Genomic DNA, 9,964 nt, shown 5'->3' on the forward strand with positions numbered 1-9,964 from the left:
CCTGAGAGAGAGAGAGCCCCATATGAACCGAGAGAAACCCGAGAAAACCGAGGCGCAGATATAGTTAACTGTCATGGAGGCAAGGGCTCGTCTCATTGAATTTGTGTGGCAGAGCAATAGGCGAATGTGACTTAACCACTTGGTGAATGCGCCCAGAGTTCAACGATAAATCGTCTTGGATAGGTGTGATTTAATCTTGATTTGAAGCTTTCGTGACTGCAGGAATCCATACTCTTTGGTTCTTTCACGTAGTGGGTACAAAATAAAATAAATGACGACGTTTCAGGCGCGACACAAGCGTCCGCCATCAGGTGAGAATGCTTTCTGTGAGAATGCTTTCTCACCTCATGGCGGACGCTTGTGAGAATGCTTTCTCAGAGAAAGCTTTCTCACCTCATCGCGGACGCTTGTGAGAATGCTTTCTCTGAGAATGCTTTCTCACCTGATGACAGACTCTTGTGAGAATGCTTTCTCAGAGAAAGCTTTCTCACCTCATGGCGGACGCTTGTGAGAATGCTTTCTCAGAGAATGCTTTCTCACCTGATGACGGACGCTTGTGTTGCGCCCGAAACGTCGTGATTTATTTTATTTTATACCTACCACGTGACTTTACGAAAAGAGCCGAAGAGTATTGGTGTGTATTCTTGGTTCTTTCGGTAAAGTCACCACCACGTAGAAGGGAAACAATAAAGTGATAAAAATATAAAACAATACAATTCTCACGACGTTTCGACCGCAACACAAACAATCATCATCAGGTGTAAAACCCACAGCAAGAAAATGTTCTTGTTGTTTTATATTTTTATTACTTTATTGTTTCCCTTCTACGTGGTGACTTTACCGAAAGTACCAAGAAGATTAATCCCTGCAGTCACGAAAGCTTTAATCGAAACACATTTACATTTACGCGATCTAACCCAAAAAACGCGCCAGTCACGTGGTCCCCCCGCTCGGATTAGTCCATTTTGTTCTCGGCGCGGGGGGGGTGGGATTGGATCCACGCCAGGGCCTCTACCGAGTCGCCTCTAGCGTGGTGGGGGGGGGGGGGGGGTGGCGGTGGAGACGTTTGCCTCGTTTCTCCTTCACGACGTTTGAATTACAATAACAAATAATAATGTCTTACTGTCATTGTTATTAACGTCTCGCATCCGCCTCTGTCAGACCTCGGTGATGTCAACGGCGTCGGTGATGGGGTCCGGCTCTTCGTCGTCCGGCTCTTCGTCGTCCTGCTCTTCGGACGGAGCCTCGGGCTCATCTAGCGGGGCGGCCGGGAGAGGCTCGCCTCGAGGCGGCCGGCGCAAGCGGCCGGCGCAAGCGGCCATCCGTGATGGCCTCGTGAACTCGTACGAAGACAAGGTCAAAGACTTCTTGTGGTGGGTTGGGTTTGACGCGCGCGGGCGGCATGGCGGTTTGTCGACTGTTCATTCGCGTACGCGACAGAACCCCAATCTACTCGTGGATGAAGGCCTCCAAATTACGCGGTGTCGATACTCTTTGGTTCTGTTTACCTACGTGACTTTACCCAATAGAACCAAAGAGTATGGATCCTTGCAGTCACGAAAGCTTTAAATCTAGAATACGCAGTGTCGCTCCGTGCGAATTGCTTGTCCATACTTCACCACGCTGGTCAGTGCGTGTTTGGGAAGTACTTGGGGGGGGGTGGCTGGGCAGGACTGGTTCAAGTATCGCTTGCCACCGATGTAAGCCGTCGCCGGGATTCTATCCCAGGTACAGGGAGTAGCTACCCGTGGATTGAGTGGTTACGGCGCTCCGTGACCCCGTTTTCCCCCCCCCCCCCCCGAGTTTGATTCCAGGCAACGGCCTAAACCTCAGTGCCGAGAGAGAGAGAGAGATGCCCCGAACCGGTTCTGGAACTTGGCTTCTGTACAAAGCCGCAAATGAAGTAGCAGCAGCAGCAGTGCGCTGGAGGATGATCGAACAAACATCGTCGCCTTTTGATTTAAAGCTTTCGTGACTGCAGTAATTCATATTCTTAGTTCTTTCGGTAAAGTCAAGTTGAAGGGAAACAACAAAATAATAAAAAAAATATAAAACAATAAAAATTATAACGACGTTTCGACCATAACACAAACGGTCGTCTTCAGGTGTGTTGGTTTGCATAAATGTATTTTTAAACGGTGCATTTATTTATTTATAAAAAACGTTAGCGCCACGCGCAGCGATTTGGCAGTTTATTTAGGACTAGTCCATCTATATTCTGAAAAGAGGAGGGGGGAGACGAATTTTTTTTTTATGTATGCTGCCTGAAAGCCACTGTAAGCGTGAACAATCAATTAGGACCTGAAATGGTTTATCAAAACTTTCCAATGATTGCTAAAATAGAATCCATCTTATCGGTTGAAATTGTATCTGTGCTTGTATATGTGGATAGCCTCATGAACGAATCTCTCATGGTAGCCAGATGGCTTACAAAGACTATACAATCCGCAAAGCTATCACTCAAACCATGAAGAAGGACCCTCTTGAGGAGCCTTTCAAAACCATCACTTTACCCTACATTGCGGGGATCACAAAAAAGATCTCCAAAAAAAATTCGTTGCAGTCACGAAAGCTTTAAATCGAAATTTAACCGCCTCTACGGGGAGGGATTTCACACAACCTTAAGCACCTGAAGACGGCCGCTTGCGTTGTGGCCGAAACGTCGCGATAATTTTATTGTGTTATTTTATTATTTTATTCTCATTCTACGTGGTGGTGACTTTACCGAAAGAACTAAAGAAGATGTGCTGAAGTTGCCACAGCTATCTGTCTGTCCTCGAGAAGTCGTTCTTAACCTTAACTGCAACCTTGCACCAAATTGGTTCTCAATTGTATTTTTATGACGTGAATAAAACATCGACTTGATAAAGCAAAGTAGTTGTATCATTAGACCTCCTTTGCCAGTACCAAAATATAATAATAGGGTTTTTTCCCCTTTTTTCTGGCAACAAAACTGAAACCTTTTTACAAGGATTCATGTTACTGCATTAACCACAATACCTGCAGTCAAAATGCAAACAAAACACATACTATGATAATATATGATGCATTGCCCTTGAAACTGATTGGTCCACGCCAAGGGACGGCTTTCTTTTGAGCCTCGACCCAATTGGTGTTCGACCAGATGACACCACGAGGCTTGCAGCTCAAAGACAATGCACTGTCAAAAGTAATGAGGGCTCGGGGTGAGCATCTACATCATTAGACCTCCTTTGCCAGTAACAAAATATAATAATAGGGGTTTTTCCCCTTTTTTCTGACAACAAAATTGAAACCTTTTTAACAAGGATTCATGTTACTGCATTAACCACAATACCTGCAGTCAAAATGCAATACAATAAACATACTATGTTTGCATTTTGACTGCAGGTATTGTGGTTAATTCAGACACATACTATGTTTGCATTTTGACTGCAGGTATTGTGGTTAATGCAGTAGACATGAATCCTCGTAAAAAAAGGTTTCAATTTTGTCGCCAGAAAAAAGGGGAAAAAACCCTATTATTATAAAGTAGTTGTAATTACGTGCCCGCGCTGACGTACGCGTTTCAACGATTTACCTTTAAAAACAATGTGGCCATGCCTCGCACCCCCAGAACGGTAATCTCGCACCCCCAGGAGGTGCCCGGGTTAAGAAGAACCACTGCCCTAGAGCATCTTCTGTGTGGAGTACTTTATTGGCAAATCGTAGCTATAGAATCCTTAATTGTCCGACTGCGTCAGCTGTCTTAGTCTGTTCGTAATGCTCTTCATCTGTTAAAGCCTAAGTGAGCGACAAGACTGCGTAGTATATATGATGCTGTGTAAACATCAAATATTTTTTTCGTATAAAAGAAGGATCTTGCATGAGGATGTTTGACCAAATCCATGCTGTAGGTTTTTTTTGGGTTAGATCGCGTAAATGTGAATGTTTTTTGATTTAAAGCTTCCGTGACTGCAGGGATTCATATTCTTGGTTCTTTCGGTAACGTCACCGCCACGTAGAAGGGAAACAATAAAATAATAAAAATATAAAACGACACAATTCTCACGACGTTTCGACTGCAACGCAAGCAACCTGATGATCGCTTGTGTTGCAGTCTGATTGCTTGTGTTGCTAACCTGATGATTGCTTGTGCCGTTGCATTTTCAGCCCCATCTGTTTCGACACAATGGAAGAGGCGTACATCACCAAGTGTGGCCACAGCTTCTGGTACGTGCTTCTGCTTGGCGGAGAATTGCTTACGTTCACTTGTTGGGGGGGCCGCACGCTCGAGGTTGAATTGTACGCGGCAGGCGGCAACGATCGCTTCAGTGGCCGTGCATGCACGTTGATGAATAAAGGATGTCGTGCGGTGCACCGCGTGGCACTGGATAGTTGTTCTTGCGAGGAAAGACACGGCATCGCGCAATGTTACATTACATTTAGGCGCCTCATGCATACTTGGTACGCTGTGCATGGTCCGTGTGGGATGCGGTAGTGTAGTGGTTAGCGGTAGTGTAGTGGTTACCGGTAGTGTAGTGGTTAGCGGTGGTGTAGTGGTTAGCGGTGGTGTAGTGGTTAGCGTAGTGGTTAGCGGTGGTGTAGTGGTTAGCGGTAGTGTAGTGGTTAGCAGTAGTGTGGTGGTTAGCGGTAGTGTAGTGGTTAGCGGTAGTGTAGTGGTTAGCGGTAGCGTAGTGGTTAGCGGTAGTGTAGTGGTTAGCGGTAGCGTAGTGGTTAGCGGTAGTGTAGTGGTTAGCGGTGGTGTAGTGGTTAGCGGTAGTGTAGTGGTTAGCGGCAGCGTAGTGGTTAGCGGTAGTGTAGTGGTTAGCGGTGGTGTAGTGGTTGGCGGTAGTGTAGTGGTTAGCGGCAGCGTAGTGGTTAGCGGTAGTGTAGTGGTTTGCGGGGGTGTAGTGGTTAGCGGTAGTGTAGTGGTTAGCGGTAGCGTAGTGGTTAGCGGTGGTGTAGTGGTTAGCGGTAGTGTAGTGGTTAGCAGTAGTGTGGTGGTTAGCAGTAGCGTAGTGGTTAGCGGCAGTGTAGTGGTTAGCGGCAGTGTAGTGGTTAGCGGCAGTGTGGTGGTTAGCGGCAGTGTGGTGGTTAGCGGTAGTGTAGTGGTTAGCGTACTGTGCTACGGACCTGGCGACCAGAGTTCGATTCGCGCTCGTGGCTAACACCCGTGACGAATATCTGAACCGAGACCTGGGCCACCCACCCCATCGTGTACAACAGTACCGGCCTTCATAGGTCCTTGCTAACAACGCTTACCCCAACAGCCCTTGAAGGCTTAATCGGCGGTCTTTGAATTTGTATTCTTAAGACTGTTTCGAGGATAGAAATGGCTGGAGGGCTCAGGTTGCTACGGTCGGGTCAGAGTTCCAAGCCAGCACTGCTGAGATATCCTGGGTTTGTAACTGGGCATCCATCCATGTTTTAACCTTGGTCTCCCATCTAGCTGGTTAATGGTCAAATCCTGATTGCCAGTGACAGCACTATATACATTCTTCATATTAAATTAGCTTTTTAACCAAATTCTGCTTAACACGTCGGCTTTCACGACCAATATGATCCATTATAGAGGTTTTTGAGGTAGAGCGCGTATAAATATATAAATGTTGTGTCGCTAAAACCCGCCACCACCCGACACAGCCAACTAGTAAGGGTTGTCACCTAAACAGAACGTGGCCAATTCGTCACTAGTACAGCACTAGTGTGTAGTGTATAGTGTAGTGTATAGTGTAGTGTATAGTGTAGTGTGTAGTGTATAGTAGTGTATAGTGTAGTGTATAGTGTAGTGTGTAGTGTATAGTGTAGTGTAGTGTATAGTGTAGTGTATAGTGTAGTGTAGTGTGTAGTGTATAGTAGTGTATAGTGTAGTGTATAGTAGTGTATAGTGTAGTGTATAGTGTAGTGTATAGTGTAGTGTATAGTGTAGTGGGTAGTTTAGTGTGTAGTGTAGTGTATAGTGTAGTGTATAGTGTAGTGTATAGTAGTGTATAGTGTAGTGTATAGTGTAGTGTATAGTGTAGTGTGTAGTGTAGTGTATAGTGTAGTGTATAGTAGTGTAGTGTATAGTGTAGTGTGTAGTGTATAGTGTAGTGTATAGTAGTGTATAGTGTAGTGTATAGTGTAGTGTATAGTGTAGTGTGTAGTGTATAGTGTAGTGTATAGTGTAGTGTATTGTATAGTGTATAGTGTAGTGTATAGTATAGTGTGTAGTAGTGTATAGTGTAGTGTAGTGTATAGTGTAGTGTATAGTGTAGTGTATAGTAGTGTATAGTGTAGTGTATAGTAGTGTAGTGTATAGTAGTGTAGTGTATAGTGTAGTGTATAGTAGTGTAGTGTATAGTGTAGTGTGTAGTGTAGTGTATAGTGTAGTGTATAGTGTAGTGTGTAGTGTATAGTGTAGTGTATAGTAGTGTATAGTGTAGTGTATAGTGTAGTGTATAGTGTAGTGTGTAGTGTATAGTGTAGTGTATAGTGTAGTGTATAGTGTAGTGTATTGTATAGTGTATAGTGTAGTGTATAGTGTAGTGTGTAGTAGTGTATAGTGTAGTGTGTAGTGTAGTGTATAGTGTAGTGTATAGTGTAGTGTATAGTGTAGTGTATAGTAGTGTATAGTGTAGTGTATAGTGTAGTGTATAGTGTAGTGTATAGTGTAGTGTGTAGTAGTGTAGCATGTAGTGTAGTGTATAGTGTAGTGTAGTGTATAGTGTAGTGTATAGTGTAGTGTATAGTGTAGTGTGTAGTAGTGTATAGTGTAGTGTATAGTGTAGTGTATAGTGTAGTGTATAGTGTAGTGTATAATGTAGTATACTAGTACAGCACACCGGTGTGTTGGATAGCCAAGCCACAACATTAACAATCTGAGTACGACGTTTCGCCAGTAATCACAACTAGCTTCATCAGGCGACAGACAGATTTGTGGAGAAGTCTTACTGTCTCGTTACCTTATATAGAGGCGTAGATGTGGTGACCACGCTTCTGCGCTCTTGCACAATGATGGGGGAGGGGGGATCACTGAGGCAACGTACATGATGCATGTGCATTATGCAGGCCCTTTGAACCAGTCCTTCCTGTCCATTGTGTTTATTACCAACGGTAATCCCTATTGGAGTACGCTGCCCTTTGTAGGCATGCATTTAACTAATGTATTATTTGATGATTCGCTTCCACGCAGCACTCAGGCGGTAGCTATCACAACGGTTAAAGTTATTTTGATTTCTTTCAATTTCGATAGATTCTCTAATTAGTCTTGGCCAGTAGTCGCTCGTTTTGCACAACACTTCAATATTATTGGCAGGCGTGTTCTGCTACTGCTGACAGTTGCATTTGGGAGAATTTAATATTCCTCTGATGTTCTTTTAGTCTTGTGCTGATCATTCGTCCTGTTTGCCTAACATAACATTTACCACACGTGCAGTTAATCCTGTACACACCTTCTTTGGATAGCTTCGGTAATACATCTTTTTCAATGCTCTTGCTATTGAAACTGCACCAAGTAATGAAAACGATTAAAATACCGCACATTGCGGGAGTAACTGATAAACTAGCCAGATGTTTGGAAAAACAAAACATCCGAGTCAGATTTGGCACGGTACATAAAATACAGAAATTTATTTCTGCTACAAAAGATGTATTTACCGAAGCTATCAACAGCTGGTGTGTACAAGATTAAGTGCACATGTCGTAAATGTGCAAAGTGATGTTGCTTTGGTGTCCACTGCAAAATAGAGCGGCTCACAATTTTCAGTGTAATTAATGATTAATCAAGCCTTGCGAACACCGTTGTGAGTTTGTTTACGAAAATGCAGCGTTATCAGTGCATTATAAGATGAAGCCAAGCGTTCTGTTAATAAGGAACTACCCTGGGTGTTTTATTTCTATGTTTATAGCAAAAGTCTGAGTCCTAAAATGCCTTTGGTGAAATTGTGCCCGTTAACTCTTACTGATAAGCTTTCTTTTCAAAGTACTTCAAAGTTTACTTCTTGCTGAGCAGTAGTACACACACACACACACGCACTCATTTTATTTGGAATGGACCCCATTATTTAGATGGAGTGCATTTGCCACATATGACAACCCAGCAACATTTGCCTTGCAAGCCCTAACTGCTGATGAGACCTCAAACGTGTAAACTGGTCCATAGTTGGTTGAACATGCGTCTGGAAAGCCAGTGGGCATTTAGAATATATACACGTGTGGAAACAGAATGTAGTTATGTGTGCATAGTTCTCTACATTTCAAGAGGAATGTATAGCGATGTATCATGATTCCTCGGCGCATTGTTATTTAATATTGAACTTTGCTTGGTTTGCAGGCAGGCACCTTTAAACACTTAGCATTCGCGTGATCGTAGTAACGTCCACTTTTAAAAATTGTAATTTTTACGTTAATGAATTGACAGCTGTGGCATTTTTGCAGGCTACATCATAGGCAATTGAATACGTAAGCCATACACATCGAAGCCAGATGCTTTTTTTTACTCCCATTTTTAAAAGAGCCCCAGTATTCGGTGACCTCAATGTCCGACGTATTTTTTTCCAGTTTTGTTGGGAGAAAGCAGATAGGGTTTGCAGGAAAACCACCTCCTATTAAAACTCACGAATTCACAGCCCTTTTCAATTCACTGCTGGATGGAGGCCTCGCCATGTGTTGTCGGTCGTGGGGGGTTTGTTTTACTGTACGTTGCCACTCCGGTCAGAGTGCTTATTGAAGTTAGTTCTCAGGTCCCCAGGACCGGTTTGGATATGACGTGCCACTGATGTTAGCCTTGGCCTAGAATCCAACTCGGGCTGCCGGGTTCACCGCATAGTTGCCTAACCACTGCTTCCCACGCTCCTTCCCCGTGTTGCCTGCCAACAATTGCGGTTGTGCTGGCTTCGAGTGGCGCGGCACGGTTTGCGTTTCGCACGTCCGATAATTGCCGGGAAACTTGTTTTTTTTGTTCAAGCCGAATAGAACGCACTGCAGCCCCTTTAATTTGGCTTTTGTGCCAGAGTCTCGCCCGGTTAGAGCTAACGCAATGCGGATGCTGAAGTAGTTTGTTATTGCGTTCCATTTTTTGCTCCGCCGTCTGATGAATGCACGACAATATTCGGTGATTTGTAAACTTTCCGAAAATGCTAATAACGATGATTGCCAATTTCCTCGCCGTTGCATTTTGTCTGTTTCAGTGGCAAATGCATCCGTCGGAGTCTGGAGGAGACGAATCGTTGCCCAAATTGCAGATACCTCATTGAGCATCCAACCCACATATTTCCCAACTTCCTCTGTGAGTTGTTTTCACTTATCTTCCTTCCACCTGCATTTTTGTTGCATATATTTGTTTCACCACAATGCAACACACGCCTTCAATTAACGATGCTCGCATTAAATTTTGATTTAAAGCTTTCGTGACTGCAGTTATTCATATTCTTAGCTCTTTCGGTAAAGTCACGTTGAAGGGAAACAATAAAATAATAAAATATATATTAAACAATAAAAATTCTCATGACGTTTCGACCATAACACAAACGGCCGTCATCAGGTGTGTCGGTTTGCATGACACACCTGATGACAACCGTTTGTGTTATGGTCGAAACGTCGTGAGAATTTTTATTGTTATATATATTTTATTATTTTATTGTTTCCTTTCAACGTGACTTTACCGAAAGAAAGATGCTCGCATCATTGAATATTTAACGGCTTTTTGTTCCACGCGCGTTTTGTCCGCAGTGAATGAGCTGATCCTGAAGCAGCGTCAGCGGCTTAAGGAGAAGAGAATTAAGATGGAACAACCGGTAAGTGTCCCACGTGCACGTCTTGCCTTGGCCGGAGATGTGCAGGGAAAAAACATAACCGGCACATTTTGTTGCATTAACTTTAAATTAAATTATCCCCAAGTTTTATTCTGTGCAATGGGCAGGATGTCCTTGGGACAACTAATCTGATCGGAACTCTCACGGAATAAGTGCAGCCCTTTGTCCTAGACCAGGGGTCACCAAACTTTTTTCACAGCGGGCCGGAT

The 9,964-nt window shown here is 43.8% G+C and overlaps 1 long non-coding RNA gene across 1 annotated transcript; it reads left to right on the forward strand.

Annotated features, from left to right (window-relative positions):
* Positions 1-1,200: 1,200 nt before the first annotated feature.
* LOC142917322 (uncharacterized) lies at positions 1,201-9,737 on the forward strand. Its single transcript, XR_012936967.1, has 4 exons — positions 1,201-1,373; positions 4,132-4,191; positions 9,132-9,229; positions 9,673-9,737. It is a non-coding gene; the product is annotated as an uncharacterized LOC142917322 (long non-coding RNA).
* The last annotated feature ends 227 nt before the right edge of the window (positions 9,738-9,964 follow it).

Source organism: Petromyzon marinus, unplaced genomic scaffold (assembly GCF_048934315.1).
Source record: "Petromyzon marinus isolate PM22_M1 ecotype Great Lakes invasive population unplaced genomic scaffold, UKy_Petmar_22M1.pri1.0 PM_G_Scaffold_45, whole genome shotgun sequence".
In the NCBI taxonomy this organism is placed as follows: domain Eukaryota; kingdom Metazoa; phylum Chordata; class Hyperoartia; order Petromyzontiformes; family Petromyzontidae; genus Petromyzon; species Petromyzon marinus.